At 43.8% G+C, this 23,370-nt stretch overlaps 1 protein-coding gene and 1 long non-coding RNA gene across 2 annotated transcripts in view; both read right to left on the bottom strand.

The window, feature by feature from the left end:
• Positions 1–23,370, bottom strand: part of LOC143270293 (uncharacterized) — a 539,180-nt gene that overhangs the window by 38,753 nt on the left and 477,057 nt on the right. The gene's annotated exons all lie outside the window — the stretch shown is intronic.
• The window catches only part of LOC143270141 (uncharacterized), a 9,875-nt gene continuing 1,313 nt past the window's right edge, over positions 14,809–23,370 (bottom strand). The window contains exons 2-3 of the long non-coding RNA XR_013047111.1: positions 19,282–19,324; positions 14,809–14,963 (exon numbers count right to left, since the gene is read on the bottom strand). This is a non-coding gene — a long non-coding RNA (uncharacterized LOC143270141). The remainder of the gene's footprint in view (positions 14,964–19,281; positions 19,325–23,370) is intronic.

Here is a 23,370-nt window from a genome sequence, read left to right as displayed (position 1 = left end):
GGTTCCAGAGACCCTCTGTTGCACCCGGGAATCTGTTAATCTGTTAAGGCCTTGTCATTTTTTATTGTCTGTTCTTGTGTTTGTTTTTTGTTTCTCTTCCCTTTGTTCATTAGCTTTCCAAACTAACCATGGGGACAACTCCATCTTCCCCCTTGGATTTAACCCTTGCTCACTGGCAGGACGTGCAAGACACGGCGAACAACAACAGTGTGAATGTCAGGAAGCGTAAGTGGGTGAGATTTTGCTCCGCAGAGTGGCCAACTCTTAATGTTGGCTGGCCGGCGGAGGGCACGTTTGATCTGGCCATTATCCAGAAAGTAGAGGAAATAGTTTTTAGACCCCGTTCGGGATACCCGGACCAGATTCCATATGTAGTTACCTGGCGGGGCCTGATTGATCGGCTTGAAGGTCCCCTGCCATGGGTCAAACCTTTCCTCCCTGCTAGGAAAGCCAAACAGACAGGTGGCATGCCTGAGGTCCTGCAGGGAGGGACTGATGAAACTGAACTTTTCCCTCCACCATACTCCCCTAGGGCACAACCGACAGTGCAGCCGACAGCGCCACCACCAGAGCCAGCTTTGGCCCCACAACCCTCACGGGGTCCCGCACAGGCAACGAGAAGCCGCCGAGGGGCGATCCCTCAACCTGACACCACAGTTGCCCTCCCTCTGAGGCCGGCGGGACCCCCAGATGAGGACGGGAATCAGCCCTTCCATTACTGGCCATTTGCCACTAGTGATCTCTATAATTGGAAGGCACAGAATGCCCCTTTCTCTAAAGACCCCCAGGACTTAATTAACCTTTTAGAGACTGTTCTTTTCACGCACCAGCCCACCTTTGACGATTGCCAGCAACTCCTGGGCATCCTCTTCACCATTGAAGAGAGGGGACGGATCCTGGAACACGCCCGAAAGCTTGTCCCCGGGCCTACTGGAGACCCCCTGACTGATCCGGCTGTTATAACTGCTGCTTTCCCTTCTACCCGCCCCAACTGGGACTATAACGCGGCGGAAGGTAAGGAGAGTCTCCGAGTTTATCGCCAGGCTCTGTTGGCGGGTCTCAAAGCAGCGGCACGAAAGCCGACAAATATGGCCAAAGTCTATGATATAAGACAGGGAGTGGACGAGAGTCCGGCTGCCTATTTAGAAAGGTTAATGACCGCCTTTAAACAATACACCCCGTATGATCCTGAGTCACCGATGACAACACAGGCGGTCATACTAGCCTACATAAACCAGGCAGCACCAGATATTAGAAAAAAGTTGCAGTCATTAGACAGACTAGGAGAAAGAAACCTCAGGGAACTAGTAGCGGTGGCGGAAAAGGTATATAACAAGAGAGAGACAGAGGAGCAGAAGGAAGAAAGGAAAGAGAAACAAAGACAACAAAGAGAGGATAGACGAGATATGAGGCAGGAAAGGAATCTAACTAAACTGTTAGAACAACAGCAGGCACAATTGGAGAGAGTCCTGTTGGCAACTGAGAAAGGAATTCTCCGAGGAGCCGGAACGCCCCGACCCAAGCCAAAACCCAAGGTAGGAAGGAACCAATGTGCGTATTGCAGGGAAGAAGGACACTGGGTCAGGAATTGCCCCAAGAAGAAAAAGGTACCGCATGTCCCAACCCTAGCAACCACTCTGGAAGAAGAAAGTGACTAGGGGGGACGGGGCTCAGCACCCCTCCCTGAGCCCAGGGTAACCTTAAAGGTGGAGGGGAAGCCAATCCAATTTATGGTAGACACAGGAGCTGAGAGTTCGGTCCTCCTGGCCCCTGCCGGACCCCTGTCCTCAAAACGAACCTGGGTACAGGGAGCCACAGGAACTAAGTCATATTCATGGACTACTCAAAGAACTGTGGACTTAGGCATGGGGAAAGTAACCCATTCCTTTCTGGTGATACCAGAATGCCCATATCCCTTGCTTGGGAGAGATCTCCTGTCTAAAATGAGAGCTCAAATTCATTTCTCGGACGAGGGAGCTTGGCTAATGGACCAAAAAGGGAGGCCGATACAAGTACTCCTGACAACTGACCTAGTCGAGGAATACAGGCTCCACCTAGAACCTGAGGCTCCTGGGCAAGAAATTCAGGCTTGGCTCCAAAAATTTCCCCTAGCTTGGGCAGAAACTGGGGGAATGGGACTGGCGAAGCATAGGCCTCCGGTCTATGTAGAGATCAAATCAGATGCTGATCCAGTCAAAGTCCGCCAGTACCCCATGTCCCTAGAAGCAAAGAAGGGAATAACACCTCATATAAGGAGGCTTCTGAGTTTGGGAGTCCTGCGACCAATTCAGTCCGCATGGAATACTCCTTTGTTGCCAGTCAAGAAACCCCACACAGGGGACTACAGGCCAGTCCAGGACTTAAGGGAAGTGAACAAGAGAGTGGTGGATATTCACCCCACTGTGCCTAACCCATATACCCTGCTGAGCTCACTACCTCCAGACCGGCAGTGGTACTCGGTTCTGGACTTGAAGGATGCCTTTTTCAGCCTCCCTTTAGCCCCCAAAAGTCAACCGTATTTTGCCTTTGAGTGGCACGACCCTGAGATCGGGATCAGCGGGCAGCTGACATGGACTAGACTCCCTCAAGGGTTCAAAAATTCTCCAACCATATTTGATGAGGCTCTTCATGAAGATCTGGGTGAGTATCGCACCCAAAATCCAGACATCAGCTTGTTACAATATGTAGATGACTTGTTGATTGCTGCAGTTGATAGAGCAGCCTGCCTTAAAGGGACTGAGAACTTGCTGCTGACCCTAGGACGCCTAGGGTACCGAGCCTCGGCCAAAAAGGCCCAAATTTGTAAGAGGCAGGTCGGGTATCTGGGGTATGTCCTTAAGGAGGGTAAAAGGTGGCTGTCGGATGCCAGGAAGGAGACGGTCTTGAAAATACCCGCTCCTACAACACCAAGACAGGTGAGAGAGTTTCTGGGGACAGCGGGATTCTGCCGCCTCTGGATTCCCGGATTCGCTGAACTGGCTAAGCCCCTATATGAGGTCACTAGAAACACAACAGATTTTGTCTGGACAGAGAGGGAACAACGAGCATTTGAGGAACTGAAACGGAAACTGCTGGAGGCCCCAGCACTTGGCCTACCAGACATCAACAAACCCTTCCACCTTTATGTGGATGAGAGTAGGGGCATTGCCAAAGGGGTCCTCACCCAGACCTTGGGACCCTGGAAAAGACCGGTGGCATATCTGTCAAAAAGGTTTGACCCAGTGGCTGCGGGGTGGCCTCCATGCCTAAGAATAATTGCGGCCGTAGCTCTGCTAGTTAAAGATGCAGACAAACTGACTCTTGGTCAAAGACTGACTATTGCAACCCCGCATGCCCTGGAGGGAATCCTTAAACAGCCACCAGATCGATGGATCAGTAATGCAAGGCTCACTCACTACCAGGCCCTCCTTCTTAACCCAGCCAGATTGACTTATCAAGTCCCAACAGCTCTGAACCCAGCCACCCTACTGCCTGATCCCGACCTGGAGGCTCCACTTCATGACTGTGCTGGGATCCTGGCTCAGGCACACTGCATACGCCCAGACCTGCGAGATGTCCCACTACCAGATGCAGAGGAAAACTGGTTCACGGATGGGAGCAGCTACATGCGTGATGGACAAAGGTATGCGGGGGCAGCAGTGACTACCAGTGAAACCGTCGTGTGGGCCACTGCATTGCTGCCAGGGACTTCAGCACAAAAGGCCGAATTAATAGCCTTAACAAACGCCCTCCAACTCGGGAAGGACAAGAAGCTGAACATTTACACTGACAGCAGGTATGCATTTGCCACTGCACATATCCATGGGGCTATATACTTGGAGAGGGGGCTGTTAACTGCAGAGGGAAAGACTATTAAAAATAAACAAGAAATCCTAGAGCTACTAAAGGCCCTCTGGGCCCCCAAGAAACTAGCAATCATGCACTGCCCGGGGCACCAGAAAGGAGAAGGGCCGATTCAACGAGGAAACAATTTGGCTGACCAGACAGCCAGGCAGGTGGCCATGACGGCCACTATAACTCCTATGCTTGTGGACCCTGGGGCCCGTGACCTTCCCCCTTTACCCCGGTACACGGATAAAGATGAGGCATGGGCGAGATCTCTACCCATGACGCACATGGTAGAGGGATGGTGGCGGACAGCTGACAATAAGATCATTCTGCCTCAAGAACTGGGACGAACAATGCTCCGAAAAATACATCGGGCATCCCACCTAGGAATCAGGAAAATGCAAGATCTCCTCAGACACTCTGCAGTGAAAATTAAGGAGGGAAACCAGATTATAGAGGACATTGTGGCTAGTTGTCGTGCTTGCCGCCTGACTAACACCAACCCACACCCTGCAAACCCAGGGAGTCGCCTCCGGGGCACCCGGCCAGGTACGTACTGGGAAGTGGACTTCACTGAAATCAAGACAGGAAAGTTTGGCTATAAATATCTATTAGTTTTTATAGACACATTCTCAGGATGGACTGAAGCGTACCCCACTAAATATGAAACTGCAAATGTGGTGGCTAAGAAGATACTGGAAGAAATTCTACCCAGGTTTGGCTTTCCAGTTATGATAGGATCAGATAATGGTCCAGCCTTCATTTCCCAGGTAAGTCAGGGAGTAGCCACCGCATTGGGGACAGATTGGAAATTACACTGTGCTTATAGACCCCAAAGCTCAGGGCAAGCAGAAAGGATGAACAGGACACTAAAAGAGACCCTAACTAAATTGGCCTTGGAGACTGGCGGTGACTGGGTGACCCTTCTTCCCTTTGCCCTTTTTCGGGTTCGGAATTCCCCTTACCAACTGGGATTAACACCCTTTGAAATCATGTATGGGTACCCACCTCCCATTATACCTAGTCTTCACACTGATTTAGTGACACAGTTGGAGGACCAGGACCTCCTGGATGCACTTCGCGGACTCCGCCAGGCCCATAAAGAAATATGGCCCAAGCTCCAGGCTATTTACCAGGCCGCTTCTCCTCCTACTCCCCACAGGTTCAGACCGGGAGACTGGGTCCTGATCCAAAGGCACCAGCGCAAGTCACTGGAGCCCAGGTGGAAAGGACCTTACATGGTGATCCTGACCACCCCAACAGCTCTGAAGGTGGACGGAGTCACAGCCTGGGTCCATTACTCACACGCGCGACTCGCTGACCCCTTCGCGCTTCCTGAGGAGTACCAAGGCGAGGCGTGGGAAGCTACTCAACATCCCTCTAATCCACTGAGGCTCAAGTTACGCCGTGCCAGGAAAAATGATCAGCCTCTACCTGACTCTCCTACTTCTGCCTGGTGCCACCACGGAGATCAGCCAACCTGATAATCCCCATACACCTTGGAACCAAACCTGGATCATCATCTCTGGAGGGTCCAACCCTAACAGGATAATTAGCAGAATCTCGTCTGTGGCCCCACGAGACACCTGGTTCCCCGATCTATATGCAGACCTTTGTGATCTAGGGGGGCGGATGTGGGGACCTTCTGGAAACGAACCTGACATTCTCCCAAACGGCAAGGAGCTCTCAGCATTCGCTGTAGGATGTGACACACCTGGAGGACGCGCCAAAGCAAGGCAACTGCAATTTTATGTTTGTCCTGGCCACTCTATGACCAAAGAACGGCGTCAGAAATGCGGAGGAGAAAACTACGCTTTCTGTGGCAGTTGGGGATGTGAGTCAACTGGATCAATAAGCTGGGACCCCCCGACAAAAGGAGACTTTATCACGGTACAGCGGGTAGGAGATATGTCCATTCCAGGGATTGGGTGGTGTGGAAATCAGCGCTGTGGAAATTGCTATGATATAGAACGCTTTTCCGCTTATGCTGGGGCTAGACGCGGTGGGCACTGCAACCCCCTAATCATTCGGTTTACAGAGGCCGGTAAGCAGGCAGATTGGACCACTGGAAAGACATGGGGACTGCATTTACACCCAGGGTCAGGCCAGCTAACTTTTACCATAAAGCGTACCCTCACACCAGTGGAAACAGTAGCAGTGGGACCCGACCGAGTACTTAACCCCACAATAACACCAAGTCTAACCAAACCTGCCCTGATTTCTGCCAAAGGTCTAACTGTTGCACCTAAGAAACCTGCAGAACAGCTCCTCTCCCCTCCGATTCCATCGGATGAGAGTCCCCTGTACACCCTCCTTCAGAAATCTTTCTTGCTTTTGAATGCTTCCAAGCCTGAATTAACTGTTTCATGTTGGCTTTGTTACGATGCACGACCCCCTTTTTACGAGGGCACTGCAGTAGTGGGCAATTATACAATGACCAGCAAACCTCAGGAATGCCGATGGCAGGCTAAGGCCTCACTAACTATCCAGCAGGTACAGGGCCAAGGCGTCTGCATAGGGACAGTGCCAACCAAGTACCAGGCCCATTGTAATAATACCCGACCCCTCCCTGACCAGGACGTTTACCTGCAGCCTCCTGATAATACTTGGTGGGCATGTTCCACGGGACTAACTCCCTGTGCACATGTTCTGGTCCTCAATAGAACTAAGGGCTTTTGTATAATGATCCGGCTTCTGCCACGGCTGATATACTATTCTGAGGAAGAGCTAGAAAGTCTTGCCGGACCAGTAAGCCTCCGCAGGTCAAAGAGAGAGCCCTTAACCGCCCTCACATTAAGCATACTGTTAGGGACCAGTATTGCTGGGCTAGGAACAGGGGCTGCCGCCTTGGTCCAACAACAACAACACTACTCTAGTTTACGTGAGTCTATAGACGAGGACATAGAAAAACTAGAATTTCAGATAACTCACCTCCAAGAGTCCCTGACCTCCCTAGCGGAAGTCATCTTACAAAATAGGAGAGGACTAGACTTAATATTCTTAAAAGAAAAAGGACTATGTGCTGCTTTAGGTGAAGAATGTTGCTTCTATATAGACCACTCGGGAGTAATAAAGGACTCAGTAGCCAAGGTCCGAGAGGGTATAGCCCAACGAAAGAGGGAACGAGAGGCCAACCAGGGATGGTTCGAGGCCTGGTATTCTAAATCTCCTTGGTTCACTACCTTAATTTCCAGTATCCTTGGTCCCCTTATTCTTCTGATACTGCTGTTGATATTTGGGCCTTGTATTATAAACATGTTAGTACGGTTCATGAAACAAAGGTTGGGGACCATTCAACTCATGGTACAACGTGGCTATACACCTATTAGCCTCACTGAACCTTATAGAGCATCAGAGGAGTTAGGACAAGAATCTTATGAGCTAATCGAGGCCCAAGATTGAGCCTCCTTAGGACCATGAGAAGGGGGAAATGTGGAACCAAAATAAGACCAAAATGCTCTCACCCCAAAAACTAAAGGCCTAAGACTGTAAAGGCCTAAGACTGCTCCTTTTAGCTACAGGCCATAAGTTACTGGAACAGGCCAGAAGTTACTGAGACCAGTCAGTTCAGATTCCAGAAACCAGGAAGTGTAAAAGTACAGAGTCACAAGGTAGTCAGGAGGTAATGGCTGCCGGACTATGGAATGTCCTCTCCCTAGCCCCCTAGGCAACTGCTTGACCATAGAATGTCCCAACCCTAGTTTCCATAGTGACTGGGTAATCACCAGATGCCCCCATCTGGGGGCAGCCAATGAAAAATGGTGGTGGGCAACTACTTCCTTAGAAGGAAAACTGAATTGTGATTTCTGGAATTCCTAGACACAAGCCAATCAGAATTGTACCCGTACTAGCACCCCCTAAATGATGTAACCTTGTGATTTTTCCCTTTAAAAACTGAGCTTGCAGACAGGTGGGCACTTCCTCCAGCTTCCACTGCGTTGGATCTGTTGGACGAAGTCCCTGCCTAGGCTTGTATTGCTTTTGGATATCCACGATTAAACCTTGCTTTTGCATTCCGGCTTGCTCGTCCTTGGTGGTCTCTCTGGGGGTCGCGATCTGGGCACAACACTCCCATCTTCTCACAAAAGGAGCCACAAAAGTCTACCATTTCAGCCTTTCCTCTGGATGATTCCTTCCCCCTAGAGCTCGGTTTTCTCTCGCCCTCTGGCTTCTACTAAAGCCCTGCTACCAGGCACCTGAGTCTCTCTGTTGGCTTAGCCGGGCTAAGCAGGACCCCAGTTGAGTTGGGTGATGACCCTCTGAATGACTTGGTCCCTGGCCGGTCCTCCCTGAGTCAGGAGATGCCCATGACTACAGGCTGCAGTGAATGATTCCCTCCCCTCTCATCCATGGGAGCCCTGCACTCCATACCTTCTCACACCCCCTTGGGATGCCTCCTAGAAAATCTCAAGCCTTCACACCTGGCTCCTGATTTGAAAGGCCCTAAACTTGTTCGCTTGTGCAATAAAGTTTGGCCTCATTATCCTTTAGATAATCAATCTAAATGGCCACATAATGGCACACTAGATCCCAATATTATATGGGACCTTTACAACTATTGTGAGTGATCGGGGAAATGGAAAGAGACCCTATATGTCAAAGCCTTCTCTTACCTTCTCTCTAAGCCTTCTCTCTGTTCCCCCTGTTCCCCCACCCAGCTATTACTAGCTATGAAGTCAGAACAGGATGAAACATTTTCTTTTGAGCCAGCTAATGAGCAACCACTCTATAAACCAAAGCCAAAGTCCACATCTTCCTCTCTTGCCACACCAACTCCAGTGTCGTCTGTGTGACATGAACAATTATGTCAATTATAGCGTATGGGAGATACGTGTCCCATGGGACTAAGCTCCCTGGAGGTCCCTGCCAGAGTGCCTGTGTTATGTCTCCTTCTCGAAGGACACACACTTCACAGATCATGAGTTCTCAGGGCTATGTGTTCTGTATAACTGCTTTTCTGATAATGTTCTAATTAATCGATAAAACACAGCCAAAATTAATGAATGCTTGGGTTGTGAACTGTGGAGGAAAGGGGAAGCTGGACATGGACCTTAATTAGATATAGCAGAATGAACTATTCCTTAAAAACCTCAAGCCTCAAGCTGCTAGATAATAGAAAGTATAATAGTTCAGGCACTTCTAGGGAATGAACACTCACCCACTAGGAATCCTTTAGGAATCCCAACTAAAGTGATTTATGGCAGAAAACATTATCTCATAGGAGGCAGATGGTGGGCCCCTCTGTTGAGAAAGTTCAGCATGGAAAACTTAAGGACTACAGCAGAACTCCTTCCCCTTACAGGTGTAAAAGTACAAGAGTCCATATTCCAGCAGGTTAAAAGGTTTTATATTAGAAGAGATATGTGGTAAAGAATTGAAGAAAGACTTAGGGAGGATCTGCAGCATCCAAATTGGCTAAATGGGTCATGAGAACCAGAAAAGTAGAAGTACATAATAAACTAGCAAGCGGCTGAGATAAAGATGAAGGACACAGCTGCAAGAAGCCTACACAAGTCTAGGAACTGTACTAAGTTTAAAAAACACAGACTGCTCTTTGGGTCATAAAGTTCTTGTGAGTGAAGGCATATGTCTAGCACCAATTAGTAACTGTGTGCTTGATTTTTTTAAAGATGATGTAATTGAATTATTGCCAAGCTCTTGTTCCTTGTATGACTTGATAGTTTTCTTTTCTGTATATAAACTACTGATTTGCAGAAGTAAAATTGCAGCAGATTCAAACCGCTTTTGAGTGTGTTGTCTGTCTGTCAGTCGCCGAATCCTCGCCTTCCTGACTACCCAAGCCCTGATTCTCCTACGGTCGTGGTACTCCCAGTGGGGCAGTCCGTGGCACTCTCTTCCAGTCCCCTCAGTTTCCCTTTCTCCATCCTCAGAAACAGGTCATCCACCAGGTCAACCCTCCCTGGCATCCACTTTTAATACACAAACAGCCCCTAGTCCTCCTGTTCATTGTTCCTGCTCTACCTTGGGACCTCCTATACCTCCTCAATCTAGACCAGCCCCAGTTCTTCGTTTGTGAGTGGTTGCTGGGGTGGATGGTCTAGTCAGGGTAAATGTCCCCTTTTCATTATCTGAGCTCTCCCAAATATAAAATAGGTTGGGGTCCTATACGGTCAATTCTTCCACTTTTTTATTAAATAATTCCAGTACATTACCCAATCCTATGATCTTACCTTTCATGATGTCTATATGATTGTTTGTACAAACAATCTTGCCCCAGAGGAGCTTAGGTGAGTCTGGGATCAGGCTAGGGTCCATGCAGGCAAACTCCATCCAACAGATAACACCTACCCAGTGGGGGCTAGGGCAGTCCCAGACCAGGAGCCTGGATGGGATTACAATAACCCAGGGGACATTCTAGCTAGAAATAGGTTTGAACCTGCCTCCTAGTTGGCTTCTGCAAGACTGTCCTTAAGTCAATAAATCATGAAAAAGTCCAAGAGGTCATACAGGGGAAAAATGAAAACTCATCTGAATTCCTTAACTGCTTTACAAAGGCCCTCTCACAATGTATCAACCTGGATCCTGAGACTCCAGATGGAAAGCACCTCCTTATGAAGCCAACCTTTGAGTCACCCATTACTGTCCTTTCTCTTCACCCTCTGTCACACCTTTTAACATATAAGGGCCTTCTAACATTACCTCCCTCTCAAGTTCTCTCCCTTCAGGTGGCACTGGTTGAGAACACAGCACTGACTTTTCAACCATGTCCACCTCTTTACATCTCAAATCTTCTCTCCCAACCAGTCCTGGAATACTCCCCATCACACTCACACATTGAGACCCTAAGAGAGTTACCACCCCATCTGATACATATGCAGAAATGAGCATTACTTCAGGCCACTTATACATGGTATACAGATGGCAGCATCTTCCTATATAAAGGAGTACATGGAGTGGAATATGCAATTGTCTCAGATACCATAGTGGTCAAAACGCAAGCTCTTCCAGCCCATACCACAAATCAGCAGGCTGAACTGGTAGTTCTAACCCATGCTTCTCAAATAGCAGACAACCCTCAAAACTATATACAGACCACCTTAAATAATAACTAAAAGTGTTAATGGTCTTAACTGCCTAAGGAAGAGATAGAGACAAGTAGAATGGGTAAGAAAAGCAGGTCGATGTTTTTTTTTGTTTGTTTGTTTGTTTTGCTTCTGTGAAACAGATTTGACTACCAGTGAGAGACATAAACTAAGGGTGACAAGTTGGAAAAATATTTTCCATATAGATGTAAGTAAAAATAAGAAAGCATGGCTATTCTAATATCTCATCATTTTGATTTCAAACCAGACCTAGTCTGAAGAGACTGGAAGAAAATGCTATACTCCTAAAAGAGATACTACAATCCTAACTATATATTCACTCAACACAGAGACACCAGATTTCATAAAATAGTTTTAGTTTAAAACTACAGAACAATGTCAACAAAGTGATATTGTACCTCATTCTCACTGATAGGCAAGTCATCTGGAAAAAGACTAAATAAAGAAATTGTAAAGTAAAATTATGTAGAATGTTAATTCTACTTCTATATTTAGCAAAATTGAGCATGTCTGAATTTCTAGATAGATTACATGTTTACATTAAGGAGAGGTGGTTCAGTATGAAAAAAGCAACTTTCAGTAAACTGTGCTCATATAAAAATAACTTTAAGAGCCGGGCGGTGGTGGCGCACGCCTTTAATCCCAGCACTCGGGAGGCAGAGCCAGGAGGATCTCTGTGAGTTCGAGGCCAGCCTGGGCTACCAAGTGAGTCCCAGGAAAGGCGCAAAGCTACACAGAGAAACCCTGTCTCGAAAAACCAAAAAAAAAAAAAAAAAAACTTTAAAATTTCTTCAAAATATGAGCATCATGGTCAAGAATTCATTTGTTTCCTAACAACTAGTGGCCTATAATGCTCAAAACTTTGACAAGACAATCATTTTTATGAATTTTAATACAAAATATACAAAAACTAGAACAATTCTGGTAATTCTTTTGTCACACACTGACAAGACCTTCCATGTCTATGGAGACAAGGTGATGTAACTTAAGACTCATTTGTCCTCAAAATGCAAAGTCCATACAGCAATGAAAAACAACATTGGATATTGGTCTTCTTCAAAACTCTGAGCACATAGACTTACAGCCTGCATTTCCTTCTCTGAGAATCAGGACATAAAAAATTATGGGGACATCATAGAGGGTCTAGCTATCCTCCAAAACTGATACTTCATTTGAATTTTGGAAAAAGTTAATGACACAGTATGCTAATTTACTAATTCTACTTATTAAGCCCATTGTAACTTTAGAATATCTGGAAAGTCTAGACGTCTCTACCAATGAATGTAGTCTCACTATGTATATCTGTGTAGAGTAGAACTGTCTTTGTAGACCAGGCTGGCCTTGAACTGAGACATATCTGACAGCTTCTGCCTCCCAAGTGCTGGGATTGTATCTGTGCCTGTTCTACACATGTGCCAAAATACCTGTTTTCAGAAAAAAGTCAAATCACTGTAAGAACTAATTTTTGCTAAAGGAGGGTTCTAAAGTATGGTGGTATTTTATTTGTACTGAAATGTGATTTTATTTGTATGTTAATAAATAAAGTTGCCCGAGGGACAGAGCTAATAGCAAGCCATAGCAGAGCTAGGCATTCGTGGTGCACGCCTTTAATCCCAGCACTTGGTAGAAGAGCTAGGCAGATCTCCGTGTGGTCAAGGATACAGTCAGTGTTGGAGACACATGCCTGTAATCTCAATACCATAGAAGACCTGGAGGGCTGTACATACAGGCAGTGATGAGGCAGTCATGTGTTTGGGTTTACAACCAATGAGAAGGCAGAACAGAAAGACTATATAAAGACAGACACACAGGAAGTAGGTCTCTTTCAGAGAGGTAGGACCACCACAGGAGGAAGGGTAAGGTTTTAGCTCTGAGCTCTGACCTCTTGGCTTTCTTCTTTACATTGGTTCTGTGTTTCTTATTTAATAAGATGGTTGGTTACATCTACACTAAAGTATTAAGTATAAGTATATTTTCTATAATTTAAATTGATGACACATGGAAAGAAGGAAGAATAAATAAAACTTCACAGATTTGAACAAGCCAAAGTTCATGTTATATTATACCTTCAACATGAACTATCAAAATCATCTAAGGTACACAAACATGTATCACATAGTATCATGTTTTCAAACTACTGTGAGAAATATTTTGTCATTTAATGTGAAAGATACTAATTAAAAGGAAAATATGTACATTTGGGCAGTAGTAGTATCAGAAGTAGCACAGAAAACTCTCATGACCCTATGGCTGGCTGGCAAGGAATTATCGGATCTGGTTGATACAGGTGCAGATGTTACCATTATTAGAAAGGAGGAATGGCCCATAACTTGGTCATTAGATGCTACCTTGACCCCTTTGAAGGGAATAGGACAAAGTCAAAACCATGAAAGGAGTTCAAAAATTTTAAATTGGAAAGATCAGGACAGTTATCAAGGTATCATACAACCTTGTGTTATAGCCAGATTACCAATCATCTTCTTGGGTAGAGACTTATCTCAACTTGGAATAATCATGTGCAGTACTAATGATGTTATTACCACTCAAATGTTGAAAAATGGGTACTTACCAGGTAAAAACTTAGGAAAACATGGAACAGGAATACTAAAACCTCTAGAGGCCACCCCTAGTCAAAAAGAGCAGGATTAGACCATTTTTTCCATGGGGGTCATTGATACTCCTGTGACTCATGCAGAAAAAATCAGCCTGTGTGGGTCAATCAATGGCCTGTTACCCATGAAAAATTATTGACTGCACAGCAGCTGGTACAGAAGTAGCTTGAAGCTGGCCATATCACCCCTAGTAATTCTCATTAGAATACTCCTATCTTTGTTATTAAGGAAAAAATCAGGTAAATAGCGGCTATTACAAGTTTTAAGGGCAGTGAATAAAATGATGGTATTGATGGGAGACTTTCAACCTGGCCTCCCTTCACCCATCACCATACCTTTGGGACATTTCAAAGTTATCATAGACTTGAAAGAGTGCTTTTTTTTACCATCCCCTTTCACCCAGAGGATCAAAAATGCTTTGCCATTCAGCCTACCTGCCATCAATTTTAAAGCACCAGTGAGGAGATGTCAATGGCATGTCCTCCCACAGGACATGGCTAATAATCCCACTTTATATAAATCTTATGTTGCTCTTACAATGTAATCAGTAAGAAATCATTGGCCAGTCATGCTGCACACTAATTTCATTTCCATCATTTTCCTTTTGTTTCTATCTCCCCCACTTCTAAAAGCAAGCAAACAAACAAACAAAGAAACAAACACCACAGTTACGGCTTTGGTCAGATGGCTTAGTGGGTGAAGGTGCTTCCTGCCAAAGCTCATCATATGAGTTAAATTCCTGGGACCCACGTGGAGAAAGGGGTGACCTGACTCTAGCAAGTTCTCATCTGACCCTCACACACGTACCATGGCGTGTCTGTGTATACACGCACATCCCTGCACATACATACATACATACATACATACATACATGCAATAGATTATGCTGAGTGTGAGGACTCCTCAGAAACTTACCTTCAACAACCCAAAAGCTTGACTAAGCACACAAGTATTATAATTCACTATGCAACAGTCTCTAGTTTTATATACATTTAAAGCATTTTGTTAAGAATGTAAAATGAGCAGTTTTTAAAACCATGTTTAGATATAGGCTTGGTAGTGCAGGCCTCTAAGCTTAATTACTTAGGAAACTGGGGCAGAAGAATGCTGAGTTCAAGGCCATCCTGCTATAGAGTGAGTTCAAAACCATCCTGGGCAACTGAATGAGACTCTGTCTCAAAATGAATAAAAATTTAAAAGGTGCTTGAGACCCAGGTGGGTGGTAGAGTACATGCACAGCAGTGGTGAAACCTCAGTCCAGTATCAGTCCAGTCAAACAAACAAACAAACAAACCAGCCAAGGCTTAATAAATCAAATAAATTTATAAATCATTTCCATTCAGATAAAAATTTTAAGTCACAGTAATTCTAAAGCTAGGGAACATTATTTTATTCAAATTGAGGTATTTTATGAAATATCCAACATCTTCAGGAAGTTTTCTTCTAATATGGAAGCTACCTGAAATAATGACAAGGTTAATTAATACCTTAATTTTTACTTATGCCACATTCTGAATGCAGGATATTTAGAAAAGATTATTTTTACCAAACTATTACCTACTGTCTTTTTCCAGTTTATGTAACTCATAATAACTCTGGATTTAGTCACATCCCAAGTGGATTTTGAACAAACTTCTTGTCATCAATTGTCATATGTATCCTGATATGTTCAACAACTGGTAAATGTAGTTTGTTTCATGAAATAAAATTTAGTGAGTCCTTGGTTCAAAATAAATATTTGCGCCGGGCGTGGTGGCACACGCCTTTAATCCCAGCACTCGGGAGGCAGAGCCAGGCGGATTTCTGTGAGTTCAAGGCCAGCCTGGGCTACCAAGTGAGCTCCAGGAAAGGTGCAAAGCTACACAGAGAAACCCTGTCTCGAAAAAACAAAAAAAAAAATTGCTCATATTCTTTAGAAAGTATTATATTGGAGTGGAGAGGCAGGAATGATATAGATGCAGTGGTCATATATAAAGTTCTCAAAAAAAAATTTAAAATAAAAAACTACTATCTTGCACTGATGAGGCAACATTTTGCCCTTTGTATAGATTCTCACATATCTTAGTAAAACTATTTGTTAACCTTGTAATACAGTTGTGCTGTGGGATGGTCTGTATGTCAAATCTGTTGCTCTGATTGGTCAATAAAGAAAACACTGATTGTCCAGTGGCCAGGCAGGAGGAAGTATAGGCAGGACAAGGAGGAGAAGAATTCTGGGAAGTGGAAGGCTGAGTCAGAGAAACTGCCAGCCACCACCATGACAAACCGCATGTGAAGACACTGGTAAGCCACAAGCCACGTGGCAAGGTATAGAGTTATAGAAATGGATTAATTTAAGCTATAAGAACAGTTGGCAAGAAGCCTGCCACAGCCATACAGTTTGTAAGTAAAAAAAAAAAAGAAGAAAGAAATCATTGGCCAGAAATGTATATAATCCACTATATGGATGATATTTTGATAGCTGGAAAAGATGGTGGCAAGGTTTTAAAATGTTATGATGAACCTAATAATGCCTTGCAAAGTAAGGGACTGGAGATAGCACTTGATAAAGTTCAGCTAAAGGTTCTATATACTTATCATGGATTCCAAATGATGGCGTCTAAAATTTCCTCTCAGAAATTAGAGTTAAGATTAGGTAAATTTAAAACCTTAAATGATTTTTAAAAACTTCTTGGAGATATTAATTGACTTATCCCATATTTGAATCTCAGTAAGAGTGATGTAAAAACTCTTTATGATATATTACCTGGAAATGCTAGTGCCATGTCTCCCTGTGAGCTTACTCTGGCAGGGAGAAAAGCATTTCAAATCATAGAACAAGCCATACGATCACAAGCTGCCACATTTATGGATTATGATAAACCTTTGAAATTTATTATATGTAGAACAGTTCTTTCATCAACTGCTGTTTTTTGGCAGACTGCACCTTTAATGTGGATGCATCTCCCGGCCACACATAAAAGGGACATTGGACCATATTATGAGGCTGTATCTCATCTTATAATTTTAGGGAGAGAACAAGGAAGGTGCTATTTTGGTAGAGAACCAGATGTTATTATACATACTTATACCAAAGAACAAATTGATTGGCTTATGCAAACTACTGAATTCTGGCTTATTGCTTTGGCCTCATATTTGGGAATCTTAGATAATCATTACCCTCCAGATAAACTTATTGATTTTGCCAATAAGCATGAATTTGTATTTTCTATGTGACATCATTTGTTCCCTTGACGTATGCCCTATTGATATTCACTGATGGCTCCTCAACAGGCACCAATGCTTTTGCTTATAATTATGAAGTAGTACAATTTACTACAAATGGCTCCTTTGCATAAATAACAGAGCTACATGCTGTCATTGCAGTTTTTCAGCATTTTCTGATCAATTTCTTAATATCCATACAGATAGTGCTTACATTACACACTCTGTGACTTTGCTGGAAACTACCAGTCAAAATAAAAATGTTGCCAACACTGGGGATTTGTTTAGGAAATTACAAACACTTATTCAAAGGAGAACTTGTCCTTTCTTCATAAGGCACTTATGTGCTTATTCTGGACACCCAGGGCCTTTGGCTGAGGGAAATCAGAAAGCTCAACCAGCTGCTTGCCCATGATCCTCTAATGCACCAAAATTGGAAAGTTTTTAAAGATTTATTTGTGTGTGTGTGTGTGTGTGTGTGTGTGTGTGTATGCCTTTTTCTGATTGTTTAATTGGAACGATTTGGACATTTCACCATATATATGTATTTCATATATATTTATGTATTTTGCATTTATACATGAAATATATGCATTTATCATACATAATGAATCATATATGAATATATATACATGTTTCATATGTGTTTTATATATCATATTTATATGACATATCTGCATGTATATATTTCAAAGTTCCATAAAGACTTATAGCATATTGTCCTGTTGTACAGCAGCTTCCTCTAAATTGAAAAATTCACTCATGTAGGGAGCTGGAAAATTCATGAAATTCAGGAAGTAAACATACTTCCCATTTGAGAAATCTGAAGCTTACAAGATTTGTGAAGTCCCTTCCCTGTCTTTATAAAAACATTAGATAAATGGAGGAGACTCTGACCTGCCAAACTGCCTAGAGGAGATTTTGGACCTGGTGAGCTGCTTGCAAATTGCACAGAGAGCTCATCCAGGAATACAGCTTTCAACACTTGCCACCCACGCTGGGATGGACTTTTCTGGTGATGCAACTGCTTTTGAGTCACGCCTGCTCCTGTAAGTAACCCCTCACCTACACTCCAATTAAAAAGCCTGCCAAGAAGTCATTAGCTCACCAAATTGGTGCAATCATGACTTTGGTCTCTCATTGGGTGACAGACCTGTGTGTTTTATCTTCCCAGAAAAAGTTTAGATACAACTCCTCAACATGTATAAATTCCATGTCCATAGATACAAGCAACCATGGATTGAAAATGCTGGAAAAAACCATTTGTGTAGTGAACACATGCAGACCTTTGGTTGTCATTAGTTTCTAAACCAGCAGTTCTCAACCTGTTGGTCATGGCTGTCAGAAAACACGTATTTCGTATCATCTTAGGAACTGTGACACCACTCAGTGACAAAATTACAGTTACGAAGTAGCAACAATAATACTGTTATAGTTGTGGCTCACCACAACATGAGGAACTGCATTGCAGAGCCACAGCGTTAGGAAGGTTGAGAACCACTGCTCTAAATGGTTCTAATTCAGAACAGCTGTCTGCAGATCATTTACGTGTGTTAGCTGTCCTTCATCACCTAGACGTGATCTAGAGGTCATCTGCAAATTCTACCCTAGATAGAAGAGACTTGAGCAGCAAAGATTTTGTGTACAATCTTTGTTAATGCCAAAGAATAGTACAATTTTTTGTATCTCTATTTTAAATTTCTTAATAAAACTTATAACTAAAGAAATGAATAATTGTGCCAGCAAGACAGCTCACAGCAGGTCAAAGAATTTCCTGAGCACAGGCCTGATGATCTGAGTTAGATCTTCAGACCCATAGTGGGAGGAGAGAACCAAGCCCCAAAAGTTGTCATGTGAGCTCCACACCCACACCTGACATGCATTCACACACACACACACACACACACACACACACACACACACACACACACACATACACACACACATACACACATACACACACACACACACTGAAAATAATATCGATAATGATAATAATAATAATAATAATAATAATAATAATAAAAGAAATTAGTAACTGACATTTGCCTAATATAAACAAGTCCTGGGGTTCATCCTCTTCACCAAAGAAAAGAAATGAGTAACCGAATAGTGAGGATGTTAAAAACCAAGCATAGAAAATGGATATATAGTCTGCATCTTTATGTCTAGCCATCAATAAAGGGGTTGCTATGCACCCCCTGCTGGCCAAAATCATTCCACTACTTGCTTCTGTAAATACAGTTTTATAGGAAAGTGTAAGTCCTCTTCACATGTTGCCTGTGGCTGCTTTTCTACTATGAACCCCAAACTGATGCTCAGACAGATTTTTAGCACATCTGTGATCAGAAGTCTCAGAACCTCTACCCCAGCATCCTAGCCTCCATGAGTTCCATAACCTGGCCACCCTTTGCATCACCATCATAGCCATGGGCAGTACACATATTCTCCCAGAATCCTCTCCAAGGTCCCCCGACTCAGGCCCTTCTTCCCACCCTTCTCCTTGGGAAGTAAGCTCCCTCCACCCTCCACCCTCCACCCCTCCTTCATTAAACCATGGGCTTCCTCCTAACCTGTTTGAAGCAGCTCTCCACAAGGTTAGGTGGAAACATATTTCTGCACAAAAACATCAGAGAAGGGAAAGTGGTTAGAGTTTGGGAGTGAGCCAAAGGTCATTCCTGCACTGATAGCCATGGAAACAGTAGCAGCAGGCAATGTAGAAATGCATGGTGTGGGCCCAGTGTTGAGCAAAGTACCTGCCCTCCATCATCTGACATAAATCCTGCAATGGCCCTAGAAGTAAACACTGTAAACATCTCTAGCTTCCACAGGAGGTAACCGAAGGCCAGAGGAGATCGCCCAGACCCATAGAGCTGCTCAGAGGTGCAGATATACTTACCATGGATTGATTATAGTTAGGCCGCTCCCAAAGTCATGGAATCTGATTGCCATAACAGTGATGGTGGAGCCTTGGACTAAAGAAGTTTACAGAGTAATAGGAAGTGGCCTTGTTTTTGATATGCTTACTCTGGATAACCATCATGTGCTCTTTGCCGTGTTAGGATGCAGCTAGAAGGTCCTCACTAGATGCTTGTGCAAAGATTCTTTTGGGCCCTGTATAACCTTTGTAAATGACTCAGTTTTCTTTCCTGATTCCTCAACTCTGTTCCTTGCATTCAAGGCTGCCATTTGACATAGAATTAAGGGTTGGATATCATATAAACATTGTGTTTGTACTACAGCATATTGGCCTTCTCCAACAAGCTGATCCTGGAAGACTTGTATTCCTTTATCCCTCCATTGTTTTTCTATGTTTTTAGCCTCTTCCGTGAACCACATTTGCCACTGGAGCTGTTGACCATGTTCCAGAACAGCCTGTGCCATCTCCTGCCAGTCCTGTGGTATAATCCTATTATATGTTCACCAGGAGTTTAACATTTGCTTTACATATGGGGAATGCATGCCATAAGATACTATTGCTTCCTTAAACCTTCATAAATCTAACATTTCCATTGGAGTCCAAATATTTTGTGTATTCACTTGATCAGGTAACTGCTGTACAGTTACTGTATAAATTAAGGTTGATTGTGTGAAAACAGGCATTCTTTCTGTAACCTTATGATCCAATCTTGAAACAACTTCACTGTTACTTTCTTCTCGCTGAATTTGAATTTCTCTATAATTCATTTTAACAGGTTTAACAGGTTTTTCTAAAACTTTTATCCTGGCACTTAAATTGACTATCTTTTTAAATATTAAAATAGCATAAGAAAAGCAATAAAGTGCATCATTCGATCAATATTAATCTTCTTGTATAGTTGTTCCATTGTCAGACTGCCTAAAATTTCAAACAATGCCCAATTTTCTTCCAGTGTACACATAAAACCCATTTTTTTTTGTGTGTGGAAAAATTGTATAAAGGATTAGAAGACAGGGGTTCAATATTCCAGGCTAATGGGGATGAAAGTGCTAAGAAACTTGATCTGGCATCATGGTTTGCCTTCTTGTTCTGAAAGGTTTCACTGTACTCTGTGAGTGCGAGCAGTTATCACATGTCCAGTGAGACAAAAGGAAAGAATTAACATAGTGAAAATCACAGCTGTATACATTTACAGTGATCTAGGCAGGCATGGTGAAGGTGTGGTACATAGACTTGCATTTGAGTTCAACCCTGTACCTTTTGGATTTCTGCTTATTTATTGAATTGTTTTTAATGGTTAATTACTCCCTGCTGGACCTTCTCTCCCTCTAGTTCTAGGATGGGACTCAGGGCCTCTTGTACACTTGATGAAAGCTCTACTCCTGAGCCATGCCCTCTTACTCCATCACTCATGTATGCTTTTACTAGCCTACAGTCAGCCTTTAAAAAAATCACATTTATTCAGTGTGTGTATGTGTGTGTGTGAGAGAGAGAGAGAGTGTGTGTGTGTGTGAGTGTGTACAAAGCAGTCAGAGGACAGTCTGTGGGAGTTAGTTCTCTCCTTTCACCGTGTGGAACCAGGACTGAACTCAGGCCATCCAGCTTGGCAGCAATCCTCTTTACCCATCAAACCACCTTGTCCTCCCCACCCCCACTTCTGCAAATAGTTTGTTTTGTGAACTCTATTCCAGCAACTCACCTTTGCCACCGCAGCTTGAAAGCACCTGCAGAACTACACAGTGAATAAATGCAGCTGTGTGCTAACACCATGATTAAAAAATGCCAACAACACAGATATCAGGCCATATTTGATTCACAGACTAAAATGTCAACTCCCACACAATCTTGTTGTTTCTGGGTCTTAGAGAATTTGTTCCAGACACACCCTCCATCCTAGGTAGACTCCAAACCCCTTGTATTTCTAAAGTCTTTTACATAAAATGGCATCATATTTGCACAGAACACATTCCTGTCTTCTTTCATTTTTAACTCATCTCTATATTACGTTTAACACCTAGCACAGTGGGTAAAGGAGCTTGTCACCAAACTTGAAGTCCTGTGTTCAATCTCTGGGACTTACATGGTAGAGGAGAGAATGGACGCCAAAAAAGTTGTCCTCTGACCACACACATGCAGTAATAAATACAAGAATAACTCCACCTACCACAACTTCAATACTCTGCATATACTTGCAATGCTATATTGTTTAGGGAATAAGAAGAAAAGTCTGTTTGTGCCCAGTACAGATGCAAATTGAACAACTTTTTATCAATTGATTGATCGATTTTTGGTGCTGAGAATTAAATCCAATCCTTTGCACATTCTAAACTCACACTACCACTGATTTTTTAAAAAAGATTTATTTTGAGGATGGAGAGATGGCTCAACATTTAAGAGTGCCTGTTGCTCTCACAGAGAACCCAGATTCTGCTCCCAGCACCCACAGGGCTGCTCACAACTCCCTGTAGCTCTTGTTCCAGAGGATCCAAGGCCTCTTTCTGGACTCCATGGTCACAGCACACACAGTGCACATATATACATGGAGTCAAACACTCACACACATAAAATAGAAATTATTTTTATCTTTTTAATTATGTGTATTCACATGTGGCTATGTGCACTTGAGTTCAGGTGACTGCAGAGACAGAAGAAAGAGTTGGACCCTCTGGTTCTGAGCCACCTGACCTGGTCCTTTCAAAGAACAGCAAGCATTGTTAACCTCTGAACCATCTCTCCAGCCTTACCATAGAGTTTTAAAAAGTATTCCTTGGTAGTTTCATATATGAGCACATGTATATTTAGATCATGTCTAACTCTCTTCTTTTTCCTCTTCAACTCTTCTTGACTCCTCCTAACTCCTTTTAACTTCATGTTGCTACCTCCTCCTCTTTATCCACGGAGTCCATTTAGTGCTGCCCACCAACCACTGGAGCATGGGCAACCTATCATGGGCCACACTACTGAAGAAAACTGCCCTTTCTTCCTCCAGAACCCATCAACTGTCAAGAGCTCTTGAAGCTAGATGTGAGCTGATTGATTGACTTTCTGATACGGGGTGTTTCTACTCAACTCAGGCTGGCCTTGAACTCCTGCTTCTTCTGTCTCAGCCTCCTAAATGCCGAGATAATTGGAGTGCAGCTCTAGGCTTGACTAACTGAACACTTTATATCCAGTGTTGGTTTTATTGAGGAGGTTGATTTGTGGATCTGCAGAGCCAGCTGCTGGACTGTAGGAAAGAGACAAATGTTCAGGATCCTGACTGGTTTGGACTCTGTTGAATGCTCTTGGGATTTTAGGTGATTTCAAGTTATCATTTAGTAACTAGGAACTTGATGTCCCAGAGAAGAGAGAGAGACTGCTCATCTTCTGTGCTGTCCTGTGTCTGTGAGTGTTCAGAGCAAAGTGAGAAGCAACACTGAGGCTTCAGAGGACCAGTTCATTTGGAGCAAAATCCTGAAAGGGGCTTCGTTCGCACTGAGAAGGAGTTGCAGGATGCAGGGCATGGAAAGCCTAGTCAGGCAACTTGTCTTTTGGAAGCAGGTGGAGAACTCAGACAGATACAGAGGGCAGCCATCTTAGAAGACAGCCACGTGGGTAGTGGCATCCAAACAATGCTGGAACAGTTCAACATGGTGGTGCATGCCTGCAATCCCAGCTACTTGGGAAGCTGAGGGGATCAGTACTGAGAACTGAACTTGGAGCCTTGAACATAGTAGGCAAGTACTCTACCACTGAGCTATAT

This window comes from Peromyscus maniculatus, chromosome 22 (assembly GCF_049852395.1).
Source record: "Peromyscus maniculatus bairdii isolate BWxNUB_F1_BW_parent chromosome 22, HU_Pman_BW_mat_3.1, whole genome shotgun sequence".
Taxonomy (NCBI): Eukaryota; Metazoa; Chordata; class Mammalia; order Rodentia; family Cricetidae; genus Peromyscus; species Peromyscus maniculatus.
Note: the sequence above shows the minus strand (reverse complement) of the source record. Positions and strands in the feature narration are given on the sequence as shown.